General features: G+C 33.3%; 1 pseudogene; it reads left to right on the forward strand.

The window, feature by feature from the left end:
• The first annotated feature begins 356 nt into the window (after nucleotides 1–356).
• LOC112913677 (dnaJ homolog subfamily A member 1 pseudogene) lies at nucleotides 357–1181 on the forward strand (annotated as a pseudogene).
• The last annotated feature ends 14965 nt before the right edge of the window (nucleotides 1182–16146 follow it).

The raw sequence follows: 16146 nt of genomic DNA on the forward strand, positions 1-16146 counted from the left end.
CAAAATATTGATCATTTGGGGACTTGGGGACATGGCAGTATTTTAAAGCGTTTTTTTTTTCCCCTATTTACATATAACTGAAACCTAATCAAGCAGATAATATTGTATACTTGAAACATCAGTTATCCTTTTTTCACAGCAAGCCTGTTTTATCCTCATGGAGTTAACAGATAAACTGTTCATGATGTTTAAAGGGAGATAGTAGGCTCAAAAAGGAGTCACTTATGCTAAACTCTACCAAGACTTATGTAATCTAACTGCAGCTTCAGCTTCTCTCAGAAATGTGACCTCTAGGGAACTTTCCAGAGAACTCAGTGAAACATGGAGGAGTGGTGGCTGCCCAAGCTGCACCCAGCATGGTGCTTCTTCCCACACCCCCACACCGGGCTTGGCCTTCTCACCCACTGTGGAAAGTGGTGAAAGAAACCACTTACTGTGATGTTTTGAGGGTCAAACTCAATGCCACCCAGGAGGAACTTAAAAAGGCTTACTTGAAATTGGCCTTGGAGTGCCACGCTAATAAGAATCCAAATGAAGGAGAGAAGTTTAAGCAGATTTCTCAAGCTTATGAAGTGCTCTCTGATGCAAAGAAAAGGTTATTATATGGAAAATGGAGGAGAACAGGCAATTAAAGAGGGTGGAGCTGCTGGTGGTTTTGGCTCCCCCATGGACATCTTTGACATGTTTTTGGAGGAGGAGGAAGGATGCAGAGAGAAAGGAAAGGTAAAAATGTACATCAGCTCTCAGTAACCTTAGAAGATTTACATAATGGTGCAACAGGAAAACTAACTCTGCAAAAGAATGTGATTTGTGATAAATGTGAAGGCTGAGGTGGTAAGAAAGGAGCAGTTGAATGTTGTCCCAATTGCTGAGGTACTGGAATGCAAGTAAGAATTCATCAGATTGGATCTGGAATGGTTCAGCAAATTCAATCTGTGTGCAAGGAGTGCCACGGCCATGGGGAACAGATGGGTCCTAAAGATAGATGTAAAAGCTGCAATGGAAGGAAGATGTTTCAAGAGAAGATTCTAGAAGTGCATATTGACAAAGGCATGAAAGACAGCCAGAAGATAACATTCCATGGTGAGGGAGACCAAGAACTGGGACTGGAACCAGATATTATCATTGTTTCACATCAGAAGGACCATGCTGTTTTTACTCGAAGAGATCTTTTCATGTGAATGGATATACAGCTGGTTGAAGCCCTGTGTGGCTTTCAAAAGCCAATGTCTATTCTTGACAATTGAACCATCATCATCACCTCTTATCTAGGTTGGATTGTCAAGGATGGGAATATCAAGTGTGTGCTAAAGGAAGGCATGCCAATTTATCATAGGCCATAAGAGAAACGTTGCCTAATTATCTAATTTAGGTTAAACTTCCCCAAGAATGGCTTTCTCTCTCCTGATAAACTTTCTTTGCTGGAAAAACTCCTACCTGAGATGAAAGAAGCAGAAGAGACTGATGAAATGGACCACGTAGCACTGGTGGACTTTGATCCCAATCAGGAAAGACAGCACCATTACAATGGGGAAGCATGAGGATGATGAACATCATCCTAGGGGTGGTGTTCAGTGTCTGACCTCTTTTTTAATGGGGCCAGTGAATAACACTGCTGGCATTTTATATGCAGTAGTGAATGAGTGAAGGACTATAATCATAGCTCACTACTTGTTATTGCTTTTGTTTTAATATTCAACTATAGTAGTGTTTTAGAAGTTAAATGAAGAATAAACCAAAATATAAAAGCTCTAAAAAAAGAAAAGAAAAGAAAAGAAAAAGAAATGAGCCAGCCTAGAATTTCCTGGTTAGCACTAGAAAGTATGTGCTGGCTGATAGACCCTTTCTGTTCCTGTTAGGAGGGTGACTTTGCCTAAAACAATGCATTCTCTGCTAACAGTTTCCTTTTCTCCCACTCACTCTCTGCCTGTAAAAATCTTTCCTTTTCTGCAACTCAGTGGAGCTCCTTACAATTTGTTAGATGGGATGCTGCTCAGTTCATGAATCTTTAATAGCCAATCAGATCTTTAAGATTTACTCAGGTGAATTTTTGTTATGTAACAATGGTGGGAAGGATTTAAATTATACTTTTGTTTCATCTTAAGAGCAGCAGCAAAAAAGCATGAATTCTTTTTTTATAGTACCATACCCCCAAGCACCAGGCAACACCTTGTGGCTAGTTGTTTAAAGTGAAAGGCTGACATTATAAATAGGATGCTAATTTATTAATAGTGAAACAAACATATTTTAGATCTGGGTGAGTTTTGCATTCAAGTCTGTTGATATATATTATCAACCTTTCAATTCCTTGTTATTGTTCTTCATTGGCGTTCAATTAATATTTATTTTTTCTTCAACAAGGTCAAGGATGCTATCACTTCATATATGCATAGGGATCTGAACAATGCATTTCTCTTCTTAGTCAATATTTTAGAAACATTTAATCAAGTCAATCAAGTTTTAGCTTTCTGTATTGACTATTTCAAGCTAAATTAATCTATCTATTGCTATAGACATAAACTCCTTAAAATAGACTGACAACTGTTTTTTAAGCGCTCCCTCCTATCTTTCCATTTTTCTATATATTTTGGCAGAAAAAAATATTCTTAAATTTGATTCATTTAAATGCAAGTGTAATGCAAATCCAATGTAACATATATTTAAAGACTCCAATTTTGATAAATATACCATATCTTACAAACCATATTAATGGTCTAAATATCATATATATTTAAGAGTTATGTTCACTATATTGTACACCTGAAACTAATATTACACTGTATGTTAACTGGAACTTTTTAAAAAAATATTTTATTTATTTATTCTTGAGAGACTCAGAGAGAGGCAGAAACACAGGCAGAGGGAGCAGCAGGCTCCATGCAGGGAGCCGGATGTGGGACAGGATCCCGGGACTGTGGGATCATGCTCTGAGCCAAAGGCAGATGCGCAACCACTGAGCTACCCAGGTGTCCCACTAACTGGAACTTAAAAAAAAAAAAAAAAAAACAAACTTAGAAAGTTAAATAAAAGTTTTGTTCATGTTTATGCAAATCAAAACTAAAAAAAAATATCTAAATTCAACTATAGATTTGTATCCTGTATATTCAGAAATTACAGCCTTACATCATCAAATAAGGGTATTTTCTTATAGATATTTATTATAAGGGTAGATTTAATATATTACTTTAAATATTTTATTTATTTTAGTAAATAAATTTCAACTAATTAAAATGTCAAACTATATTTTTGACAGTTCAATTTAAAATGGAAACACTGAAGATCATTTTTTTTCTCAATAAAATAAATAATTACACTTCCTTTGTAGGTGGTTTGGAATTGCTTTGGAGCAATCAACATAACATATGGTTCACAGGACACCTGCCAGCAAAAAGCTATTTATAGAAACAGTAAACAAATTAATACCTTAAAGAACCCCATGACTTTTGACACATTATGGTGTCCCATCCAATAAGACTTTATATTACCTCCTAGGGAAAACATTTCTTTACCAGCATATAATTAGTGATTTAACTTAGAAAGAAAATTTTATTTCTTTAAAAAACACAAAATGATATTCTGGGAAACAACAGATTAATATTACAGCGAAATGATCCCTTTCCACTATGCATTGTACATGATATTTCCATAGTGTTGGATATAAAACCAGAAATATATATTCAAAAGCCTGCATCTCTCTTTGGGCAGTCTTTTATTGTCTATTATTGATAAAAGGATATATCTCTGATTTTCAATGTCCGTGTTTTATAGTATGCAAGTATTTGGCAATTTTACAGGAGAGATATTTGACTTTAATATCATTGACTAAATCCTTCATTTTTCAGATTTCTTCCTCTGTTTGGATTGATATCCTCATTTCTGCTTCATTCAAATACCCTGAACAATTATTATGTTTCACATAATTTCTATCTTCCCTAAAGTTACATGCATCCCTGTCACTCTTGGTCATCAGTTTGTTTGATAAACCAGACACCTAGTTAGTCTTCTTCTCAGTTTTTTTTTTATATATATATAGATTGCTTTATCTTTATATTTCCAATATAGAATAATTTCTTTATTTGGCATTTGAGCAAAGACATTTTCAAAAGAAAAAACTTGGATAATGACTAGACTACTTTTTACAAGTCTTAAAATTCACTGCTGTGTTTGGATTTGCACATAGTTACATTTATTTTTATGGCCAGAATCATTTGCAAAATTATCAACAGTTTATTAAAAAAAAAGGTTCATCCACTTACCAAATTCAGTAATATTTAGGGAAAATGAGCAGACACTATTTCCACATTATTCACTAGCATACTTTAGTCTGATATCATCATCACATATGTTCTCAAAACAATTGCAAAGAATAGGAGGCAACAAAGCAAAAGTGACATTTTTATCAGGATATTTGAAATAAAAATTAGCACAACAATATATTATTTATGTTCATGACAGTAATTCTTCCAACTATATATGCAGTAGGAGCAACACCCTATCCCATCCCATGGGATTGTGGTGAATGGAATGTGGTCGAAGAGTTTGCCCCAGCATAAGCAGGATACAGGTGAATTAACTAATTAATTTTTCCCTATAAGCCAGCATTTGAAAAATTTAGAACATGTTATTAGTATAATAATTTTTTTAAAGATTTTATTTATTTATTCATGAGACACACACACAGAGAGAGAGAGAAAGAGAGAGAGAGAGGCAGAGACACAGGCAGAGGGAGAAGCAGGCTCCATGCAGGGAGCCCAATGTGGGACTCCATCCCAGGACCCCAGGATCCCACCCTGAGCCAAAGGCAGATGCTCAACTGCTGAGCCACCCAGGTGTCCCAAACATGGTTATTAGTATAATTAAAATTCTAACTCAAGCAAAATTATTAAATACATTAACTATTTTTCAATAAATACATATTTAGTGTTTTAGGAAAAATTTTCTAAATGCAGTTGTGTTCAAAGATGTCATATTTTCAGTTTAAAATATGCAAATTATTCATAAACATAAATCAACTATATTGTGAACGACACAGCCTCTAAGTATGTTCAACTTACTTTATTCACAAAAACCTCAAAAAGAGATTTTCAAAAATATTTCTCCTGTGTATCAGAAGTAACTTTTTTCTCTGTTGCATTTAGTGGGTCTTGCTAAAGCAACTTCACACTTAGACTTTAATTGCTGAATAATCACCCTCAGACGTTCATTTTCTTTTACTAAAGCATCTATTCAGCAATAATAATAAACTAATAGCACAAGAGTGCTAACAATAATAAATTAATTCTGCAAACCCTATAATAACTTTCCTCCATAATTCTGGAGTCTGATACATTTCACCTCCCAGGCACATTCCCTTTCACTATTATGCCGTTTTGCCGTTTCAACCTAACACCTTTAAAGCTTCTAACAACTGCATTGCCTCTGTGCCATGCAACCTGGAGGTAATTCAGCTTCAAAACCCCTATTTTACAGTGTGCTTTCTCAGACCACTTCTGACACCAACTGTTAGAGGTCTGGTTACCTGGAAACCAGACTATGAGAGGGAGATCTGTGTCCATGAAGTTTAATGATGAAGGAACTCAGAAACAACAACTGTAATGAAGTCAGAGAAGCCAAAAGGCAAGGGAGGAGTTGCATAAAGCCCTCATTTGATCCCACAGAAAGTTGTGAAGCTAAGAGGTCTCTTCAGAATTGTTGCAACCGTGGCAAACAGGATGAATCTTTGTACTCTTTGTGGATCAGTCATTAAATGTGGGCTGCCTCCTTGCAGGTGATGCATCTTACTGAGAAGCAGATTTTTGGGCCAGATCCTGGGGAAAGACTTGGCTGTGGGCTATCAGTAGAAGACATTCCTGGAAGGTGGGGGTAATGAGTACCTCCCTCCTGAAGGGGCAATCTGGTAGTGCTCTATAACATCGGTTATAGGGGTTTTTAACTCCACTATGTGCTCCAATATGCTTCACTGTTATTTAGCCTTCCAAATTATACACATTAAGGCTAATCTCTGCATGATACATTTGCGGAAAGGAAGCTCTTTATCTCTGGTTGGAAGTTGTGCTGTGTTCAACTTTTTAAGTTACGAATATTTCATGGGTGTTACTGGTCCTTAAATGAGAGTACATTTATTCAGGTCTGCAATTTAGTGCTAAAAATGAAGTGGAATTTTCTTTCTTTCCTGTTTACTTATTTATCATTAGACTCAACCTCACATCTTCCACTAGAAGGCTCAATGTTACGCATATCCTCTAGCCAAGTTTCTTGGGGTTTTTTGTTTTGTTTTGTTTTAAATCACTTAGCTCCATAAATGTGATGACTTAAGCAGATACTTACTTTCCATTTGCATGATATTATAAGGCCTATAATTTGAAGTAGCTTGTGCCCAGCATTTCAATATGTTAGAAAATGAATGTAGGGCTAAATATGCCCCTCTAACAATCTAATGGCTCTTTGAAGATTAGTACTTTCTTTTGCTAACTTCTCCCAATATACAACTTCACTCATTATTCACTTCCATAATTGCTTGGATAACATGTCTAAGATTTACACTTACATATTTGTTGTAGAAGAGAGGTAATAATGGATTATAGTGCAGGGTGAAAAAACCTTAATTACCTGGGAAGCTAGCTGTGAACATTAGTGAAAAGCCTCACCTCCTTTCAGTAAGAAAAACTCCATCTTTCATATAATGATGATATATGAAAGTGGGAAGACTTAAATTTTCTAAAAAAATATTGCTTGGGTTACATACTTTTCTTTTTTCTTTTTTTTCTTTTTTTTTTTGTTACGTCATTTTTCTACCAGAGTCTACAGCTTCCACTTCGCTGAATAAAAATTTCTCATGATTTCTGACATATAATTGACTGATAAACCTATATTCCTGGGCAGTTAATTCTCTCAAATCTATGTGTATTCATGAGTATTTTTAACAAGATGGTATGAATATAAGAAATCAGTTATTATAACATATATTGGAAGCCTCCATACCCTTTTAAAAATGTTCAAACAAAAATAAATAGAAAATGTTATAATGATAACTTAGATTACAAGCAACAAAACCACATAGCTTATTTAAAAAAATGTTTTTCTGATAAATTGCAGCCCGCAAACTCTGCTCTTGATAACCTTCACCTCTTAAATTTGTTGCAATGTACATTACTCATGTTGTCTTGCACAGGTTAATAAGACTTTGTTTTCTCTTAAGGAATGAAAACAATTTCTTCTGATAATTTTAAAAAGATAAAATATAGAAGTACTACAAATTTTGAGGAACTCTAATAGGGTTGATAGAATTTTGTGTGTTATGAAAAACAAAAGTATGGTAAGTAAGTTGTTGAATTTTATTTAGGAGAGCGTAAGTTGAGAAATGGAAAAAATATGATGAAGTTAAGAAATATTACCAGAGTGAATCTGCTTGAACATCTCCATGTAACTTAAAAATAAGACTGTAAATTATTTTCCCTGGTTTGTAGAGTTAACAACCTCTTTACTAGCCCCACCTAGAGAACTCTGACCCTCATGAAATCGAGGCTGAGGAAATTGCAATGGCAAGAAAATTCTTTTTGATACTATGTTTTTCGTTTTCAGCATTGTCATCTAGTCATTCGTTGACAAAAATATTTTCATATTCATACAGCATCATTGGAATTAATTGTATCAAAAGGTATGTAATTTAAAAATGAGAGAAAAATAAAATGTTGCTTTATACAACAAAGATCATAAAATAGTACCTTTTTAATGAAATGTAATTGACTGTAAATTTGAAGACAATTAAATACTTACCTCAGTCAAAAATGCAAGAATTGATAATATTCTTACCATTTACCTCTAACGAAAGCCATAAAAAAATAGCATAAAGTGATAGCTTTAAAGTCTTCAAAACCAGTCACCTGATCTAGATGCTTTTCCTCTCTCATACAATTTATGAGGATATTTTGCATCTGGGATGGGATTTTTATATTGTTATAATCACACAGATAGATAATATGGATGTGCATGCATAAATGTGCATTCATAGAGATGGATAATATTAATGTATATGTCAATACAAATATATGTATTAACTCCCTGTTTAAAGGGCTTATAGTGATTACTTTTTGTAATGAATACAAATTTTAAGTTCTTTAAGGATATTTCTTCTTTTTCTTAAAAGGTCATTTTTTTTTAAGAATTTATATATTTAGAGAGAAAGCATGACAGTGGGCACAAAGGGGAGAGGGAGATGGAGAAAGAGAATTCTAAGCAGACTCTTCCCTGAGCATGAGCCCAAGGCATGGCTCCAGGACCCAAAGATCACAACCTGGGCTGAAATCAAGAGTCCCATGTTTAACCAACTGTGCCCCAACAGGATATTTTATTTAACCAAATTTACTTGCTTTAAAAGAGAACTTTGAGGCAGCCCAGGGAGATCAGTGGTTTAGTGCTGCCTTCAGTCCAGGACCTGATCCTGGAGACCCGGGATCGAATCCCATGTCCGGCTCCCTGCATGGAGCCTGCTTCTCCCTCTGCCTGTGTCTCTGCCTCTCTCTCTCTCTCTCTGTGTGTCTCTCATCAATAAATAAATACAATCTAAGAATAAAATAAAAGAGAACTTTTGATATTATCCTATTTGCATGGGATTTGACTATGGAGAAAAATCATCCAGGAAATAATATTCATTATTATTAAATGAATATAATTATTAGTATAATTATTAACATTTTAATAGTGCTTATATATATGCCAGGTACCATTCTAAATGTTTTTCATATGTTAACTATATATTATACATATTAACTTATCTAAATTGTACAATAGATTCCTGATAGAAGTACTATTATCACCATATTGAAAGTAATGAAACTGAGGAACAATAGTTAAATCTTTCCCAATTTATAGAAGCTAGTAAATATTTGCTGTACAACTAAAAAGAAAAAAAAAAAGACTGGTCTTTGTTCTTTGCTTCTGGGACAAAGCCTTTAAACCCCTGAAATTTCTAGTATGAAATGGAATGAAATTTTCAGAAATTTCCAGAGTTATCTTTGTTATTCAGTGGGCCCCCAATGACCATACTCAATAGTTTATGCTAAAAAGCTGGCCTATGGTGAGCCCCTATATAGTTTATGGTTATATGAGATCACTCAGGAGGAGTTAAAATTCACCTGAGGCCATATATCTATTTTCATAATATCACTTGATTGAATAAAGAACAATGTATAAGGACTGCAGCATCTGTTTATGTGTCCAAAAAACAAACAAAAATACCTCATACTGTTTCTACTTTTTAAGAAACTTGATAAAGTTTATATTCTAACTATATATTCCCAAATAGACACAGTGCTAATTTAGGCTTCATGCTTTTTCAGCATACAAGTTTATCTTCAAAGACTTCAGAAGAAAACAACTGAAAAGCAGGAATAAGACTACAAAACTATAATTGATATGGATCTACTACATTTCATGGTTACTTCTAGAAATTCAGAAAATACCTATCTTCATACAGAAATATGCCATATGCATAAGAAGAGTCTCACGTCTTTTCCCTTCAGGAAGAAAAAAGAAAAATTAACAAACTAAACCAAAATCAAACCAAACAAAAAAAAATCTGAAAAAATCACTATCCTTTAAGCACTCTTTTGCACTTTTGTTCCACATGGAAAATTCCAGGTCTTAAAATTTGCTGAATTTCATTCATATAATCAAAGAATTTAATAGCTTATATAATTTTTTAATAAAATGTAATACTAAATTGTTTATAATGCATATACTTAAATTTAGCCGATAGAATTGCATTGGACCAGCTCTTTTTTAAAGGGATTTAGTATTTATAACAACTTAGCCATAACTATGGATTTAATATGCTTCATCATATCATCCAAAGTCCAATAATATTGCAGTAGTTTAAAAAAAATTCCCCGAATATTTACATGTGGTATGTCCTCATTGTTCTCTTTACTGAATTTTCATGTTCACTCAACTGTCAATGGACAAAACTAAAATAAAAAATATGTACAGCAAACAAAAAGAAAAGGTGACAAGGAAGTATGTATGCAAGATATTTGTATTATTAAAGTGGGTGTTTACATCCACTCAAGGGACTAATAAAGCTGTAGCAAATACATAAAAACATTCAGTCAACTTACAAAAACTTGAGATGAGTTTTTATCCTAATAGCATTGTTTCACTCTTATCAAAATTAATTCAGGATAAGAATCCACATGAATCAATAGTAGGTACCCAACCTGAAATGAAGTGATTGCTTTAAATGATTTCCAATACATCATATCTTATTATATTAGGATATGACAGGTTATGCTGTGCTTCATTGAGTTACATAATATCATTTTGAATATAACTCCAAGTCTATCTAATATAAGATGATGAATCAGGAAATAAAATGACAAGGACTCATTTACTTCTAGGTCTTAAATTAGATTTTTCCGTCCACACAAAAGGAAGCAAGAAAACCAAAATGGCTTCTGGGAGGGCTGTCTCATTCATGTCAATGAGCAATCACCAACTCCTGTCCCTAGTTCATTATGGGCAGAAATGTCTAATGTCTCTGTAAGAACTAGCAAAAATGACACAGCTTCTATGGGAACAGCATATATGTGGCTTTCTACTGGTTTGGAGTGAGTGTGATACTGTCAGAAGCATTCTGTCAACTTTGGGAAATCAGAATATTTCATTAAATGATTGTTATATAATCTGAAAATACCATGAAGACCTGCTGTGATCACATTATAATATATATTGAGGAAATCAACTTAATGGAGGAATCTAGTAATCATAACTGAATAGCATGTGGTTTGGTATACATTCTGCAGTATGTATTGCAATAGGAAATACAAAACTGAAAAAAAATTATTTTAAATTAAGAAGAGATGAACATGTTTTATCTAGTTTAAAACTCATTCTGGTTTCAAGGATAATAAATATCAAACTGTATTCCAACATCATAGGAGTAAAAATCTCATCACCAGAAAAATGTTCATTTTAATCACCTAGGTAGAGAGGAAGGTAATCTTAATAGGTATGTATCCAAAAATGTTATAGATAACTTTATGGGAAAGATGTCAGTGGATTACTGGTGCTGAAATGTAAAAAGGCTTAATATAAGTGAAAGAAAACATGATATTTAATAAATGCAGATAAAAAGAAGTTTGATTCAATATCTGTTAATTTAGCTAATCTATATTTTTCAGATACGCCTTTCTATGTTGCACACTCATTATATATCAAAGTTCTAGTGATCTACAAATGTAAAGAAATGTAAAGTCTCATTAAGACTTCAATAAAAAGTTTCTTGGAGAGAAAGTAAACCATGATGACAAAAACATCATAATTGTACTACTCTCTAGTTAGTTTATAAGGTAAACTGTAAGTTAGAAATAACTCTAAATGTTAGATGACCAGGTTTTCATTTGTTGGCACAAATTGCAAATGACTAAACAAAAAAACTCAGTAATTTGCCATGGTCTTTATGCTACAAAATCTGAGCATTATCTTTAACAACTTTTCTACTGGTTCAGAAAAGATAACAAATAGTTTTATATACTTGTTTTGAGAAAAGCTATCTACACCTTACAATCACAAAAAATGTGTTTTAAGAATGTTTAAGGAAAAAAATGGTTAGGTACAATCAAAAACCAAAAGATGCAGATGTGCCTCCTGTAATAGTGGGTAATATACCTATTTATCTCTTCTACTCAGAATATGCTAGTTTGGTTGATAATTAATGAAATAGTGAGTATTTAATTATAATCCTTTAGTCAGATAAATCAATACTATTGTTAGTATATAAAATAATTTCAATTTCAGTACTCTGGCTGCACTTCAAGAGAGATGATAACATTCTATCCAGTAAAAGTCCTGTTGTGATTTCAAACTGGCAGGATAATCTTCAAAGTGCTGAAATGTCGTTGGCAAAGAAATTTACATTGTACAACCTGAAGATAACTTTACTTGAGGGCTGGTTAAGGAAAATATCCTGTCACCTACAAAGCATCACCTGATTCGTTTAGATGAAAGATTCTGGAATATCTTAAAGCTTATCATAAATATAAATTTGTTATAATGCATGATTAGGAGATTGAAAACAAAAGCAACAAAGAGCCTTGTAAAACATATTATCATATATATTATGCTAATACAATAGAGAAAGAGAAATACCATACAATTTCACTTATATGGTGAATCTAAAAAAACCAAAACAAATGAACAAACAAAAAACAGAAATAGGCACATAAATACAGAGAACTGATGATCGCCAGAGAGGAGAGAGGGTAGGGGGTTGGTAGGGGGTTGGGCAATAGGTGAAGGCAACTAACAGGTACAAACTTTGGTTATAAAATAAATAAGTCATGGAGATGAAGAGTATAACATAAGGAATATAGTCAATAATATTGTAATAACGTTGTATGGTGATGGATGGTAACTACACTTATTGCGATGAGCATTTTATAATGTGTAGACTTATAAATCACTGTAGTGTACTTGAAACTAAGATAACATTGTATGTCAACTATACTTAAATAACAAATTATATTTGGGTGGGGTGATGCCTGGGTGGCTCAGCAGTTAAGCACCTGCCTTTGGCTCAGGATGTGGTCCCGGGGTCATGGGATCAAGTCCCACATCGGGCTTCCTTGCAGAGAGTCTATTTCTCCCTCTGCCTGTGTCTCTGCCTCTCTCTCTGTCTGTCTCCATGAATAAATAAATAAAATCTTTAAATAAATAAATTTTTAAGTGAAAAAATATTTGTAAAATTTACTTTCCCTTCTCATTCATTTTGTCCTGTCTCCAAGGTGTGCTAAGCTGCTAAATTACCAGGAGTTAGATTTTCTTACATTTTTTTAAGCTGCATTAAGTTTTGACATGGATGGGTGCATCTGTTTTGTTGATTCAAGGGATATCATCCATCATCCATGTGAAGGCATTGGGGATCCATTACTGCTTTTATATACTCCATATTGAAAATCTTAGATGTAACAATTAAATACAACACTTATTTTTTTTACTCTATGCCTTCTGCATGGAATATAGTTCTCTGCATCAGCTTAGCAAGGACAATTAGTCATGACAAGAGGAAACTTGCTTGTCATTGTGCCTTGAATTTTGTTTTCTTCTGAGATTTCAGTCATAGTTTAGTTTGATTTTATTTACTAATTATGTAGGAAACTTTCATCTTTCTCCTGTTCTTACTCATACTCATTTGTCTTATTTCCGGTTTAATCTCCTCTCTCTTCTCCTCCCTTCCCATCGTATCTCCTCTTTCCCTCTATCACCTTTCCTCTCTCTGTCCCTTGTCTTCTCTCCACCCTGTTAATGACACCTAACAAAAGAGCTCTTGATTGTTTATTTAATTAGTTGGCTTATTAATTTGTAATATTAAGGAGACTCAGATCTCTATAGGTTTGACAAGCCATAGTACTTAAGTGTAAGCTTCAAAACAAATCATTTTTAAAGATTTTATTTAAAAAAAAAAAGATTTTATTTATTTGTTTGTTTGTTTGTTTGTTTGTTTATTTAAGAAAGAGAGAGAGAGAGAGTTGGGGGATGCGGAGAAAAAGAGAAAGAGAAAGAGTCTTAAGCAGGCTCTGTGCTGAGCATTCAGCCTGACACTAACTCCATCTCACAACCCTGAGATCATGACCTGAGGCTAAATCGAGTTAGATGCTTAAACAACTGAGCTACCCAGGTATCCCTTCAAAACAAATCTTAGTTATCTTCCAGGAATTGTTCTTTGGGCCTAAAGAGGCACATAGATTAATGATAAAGAGGCACATACATTAAACTCTATCAAATTGTGACTAGAAAAATAAAATAAATCAATATTTGAGAATCAAAGTAAGCACAAGTTTCACTGTAAGCTAACCAAAGTCCCTCATTTTAAAAAGAGAAGAAAACTTAACAAAGAATCAAAGAAAACCAAAAGTAAAACTATATATTCTAAACTACTATTGAAACAAAATAACATCTCTAACTGAAAACATTTCTTAATGAACACTTGCCAAAGACTCTCCTACTCAATTTGACAGAATTATGGATTTCATATTAAAATCCAGGGATGGTTTCCTGCTCAATAAAATGGTTTTGTTTATAAGTTCATTTTACAATAAGTTTCATAAGTGTAAAATCTGTATTTCAGTATCAACATATATGCTAATATGTAATGAATACACATATATACATACATATGTACAAAGATATATAGATATCTTTCCAAATTAATTTAATGAAAAGTTGTGAACCAAGATGTCAGCAGAAAAAAATAGAAGTTTACAGAGTACTTATGTAAAGTGGGATATAATCTTAATAAACATCACAGAATATTATAATTTTGACAAGTATCACAAGTGTTTTGCAAATGTATTATTCAAAAAGTGGTAGTAAATCAAAGCAGTAATTTGAAGCTTTTTTTAAGAAAAAGAAATTTTAAATGATTTTATATTAACAAGGAACTTGTCAAATCAATTGAAGTTTCCTTTCTCATAGTAATGTTTTACTGGAGCATGAGGTTTTTTGAAACAGTCAATTCTCTCAGTCAAAATACTTGAATTCAAATGTCATGAGTTTTGTTTTGATCAAAGACAAAAAAAGACGGAAATGGAAAAGATCTACATAGGTATTGCTCTTAGTACAAAGAAATTATTCCTGTCCATTTTACATGATTAATTAGAAACACAGCCTTAGGACACAGGGCAAAGAGGTATTATTAAAAAAAAAAAAAAAAGAAAAACTTCATATTAAAATGTAGAGGATTTTTCCTATGAATAAAGCATTTTATGTTTTTGTTTTGTTTTTTTTCAATTTGTTTTTTTTGTTTGTTTGTTTGGTTGGTTGTTTTTTGTTTGTTTTAGAGCGAGAGTGAGGGAAAGAATATACATATAGGGAGTAGGGGGTAGGGGTCAGAGGGAGTGGAAAGAGAGAATCTTAAGCAGGCTCCATGCTCCAGGGCCAGCACAGAGCCTTAGAGGGGGTTCAATTGCAGAACCTGAGATCAGGACCTGAGCCAAAATCAAGAGTCAGATGCCTAACTGAGCACACAGGCGCCTCTATAATAAATATACCATTTTTAAGGCAACTGCCCTCTCTAAATGCAGGAGTTCCTCTTTTAAAATATTTTTATAACTGACAAATAAATGATCGTGCACTTAATAATTTATATTATCACTGTGTGTTACATAAATCCCAAAGTAGTCTTGAAATAAAAGGAGATAGTGCTATAAAAATCAGAAATACCAGGGTCTACAATCCTCTGCTACTTCAGCTAGTTAAATTTTGTGATCCTAATGATCATTCAATTATACATTTATAAAGCACCTATACAAAACTTTATGCTGTAGAATTTACATGTATCATAATTAATGGCAGTGAGATGGATAGGTAAACAATCACTACAATCAACCTCTGCATATTAGGAGATAGTGTATGGAAAACAAAATGTTGGAAAAAAGAGTACATCGTCTTTCTACCTGCAGGGATTCTGAGGAAAGAAAAGGGAAAAGAAAAGAAAAGAAGGAAAAGAAAAGAAAAGAAAAGAAAAGAAAAGAAAAGAAAAGAAAAGAAAAAAAGAAAGAAAAGAAAAGAAAGAAAAAAAGAAAAGAAAAGAAATGAAAGAAAAAAGAAAAGAAAAGAAAAGAAAAGAAAAGAAAAGAAAAGAAAAGAAAAGAAAAAAGCAAAAAAGAAAAGAAAAGATAGATGACCTGGTGCAAACCCTTTGCAAACATGCTTATTACAGCCCTCTGGTAATCACACATGTGTGGTTCATGGTAATGGGAGAATCTTTAGATTTGAAAAGCTTTTCCAAGATGTGCCTAGTCTGTTCAGAACTGTTTGTGGAGAATAAACATGTTACCTTAGGATCCATTGTGAAACTTAAGAAATGTAATATAAACTCTGTAATGGCAGAGTATAACTTGTATACGTTTCATTAGCGAAACAGTTCCCTTTCGTGTAAATGATGACCTATGTGCAACATTTTGAGATCACAGATGTTAAAATCAAACCACAAAACATCTTAATATAGCAAAAAACAATCTGGGGAGCCTGTGGAGAGTTTTGCACTTCTCCACATTTCTTCACCTATGTTTCAAATTTACCGTTACTTTTGAAATATTGAAATCACTGGTAAACCTTGGAATTGGCTGAGAGTTCCAATTATTGTGAGAT

This window comes from Vulpes vulpes, chromosome 1 (genome assembly GCF_048418805.1).
Source record: "Vulpes vulpes isolate BD-2025 chromosome 1, VulVul3, whole genome shotgun sequence".
Classification (NCBI taxonomy): Eukaryota; Metazoa; Chordata; class Mammalia; order Carnivora; family Canidae; genus Vulpes; species Vulpes vulpes.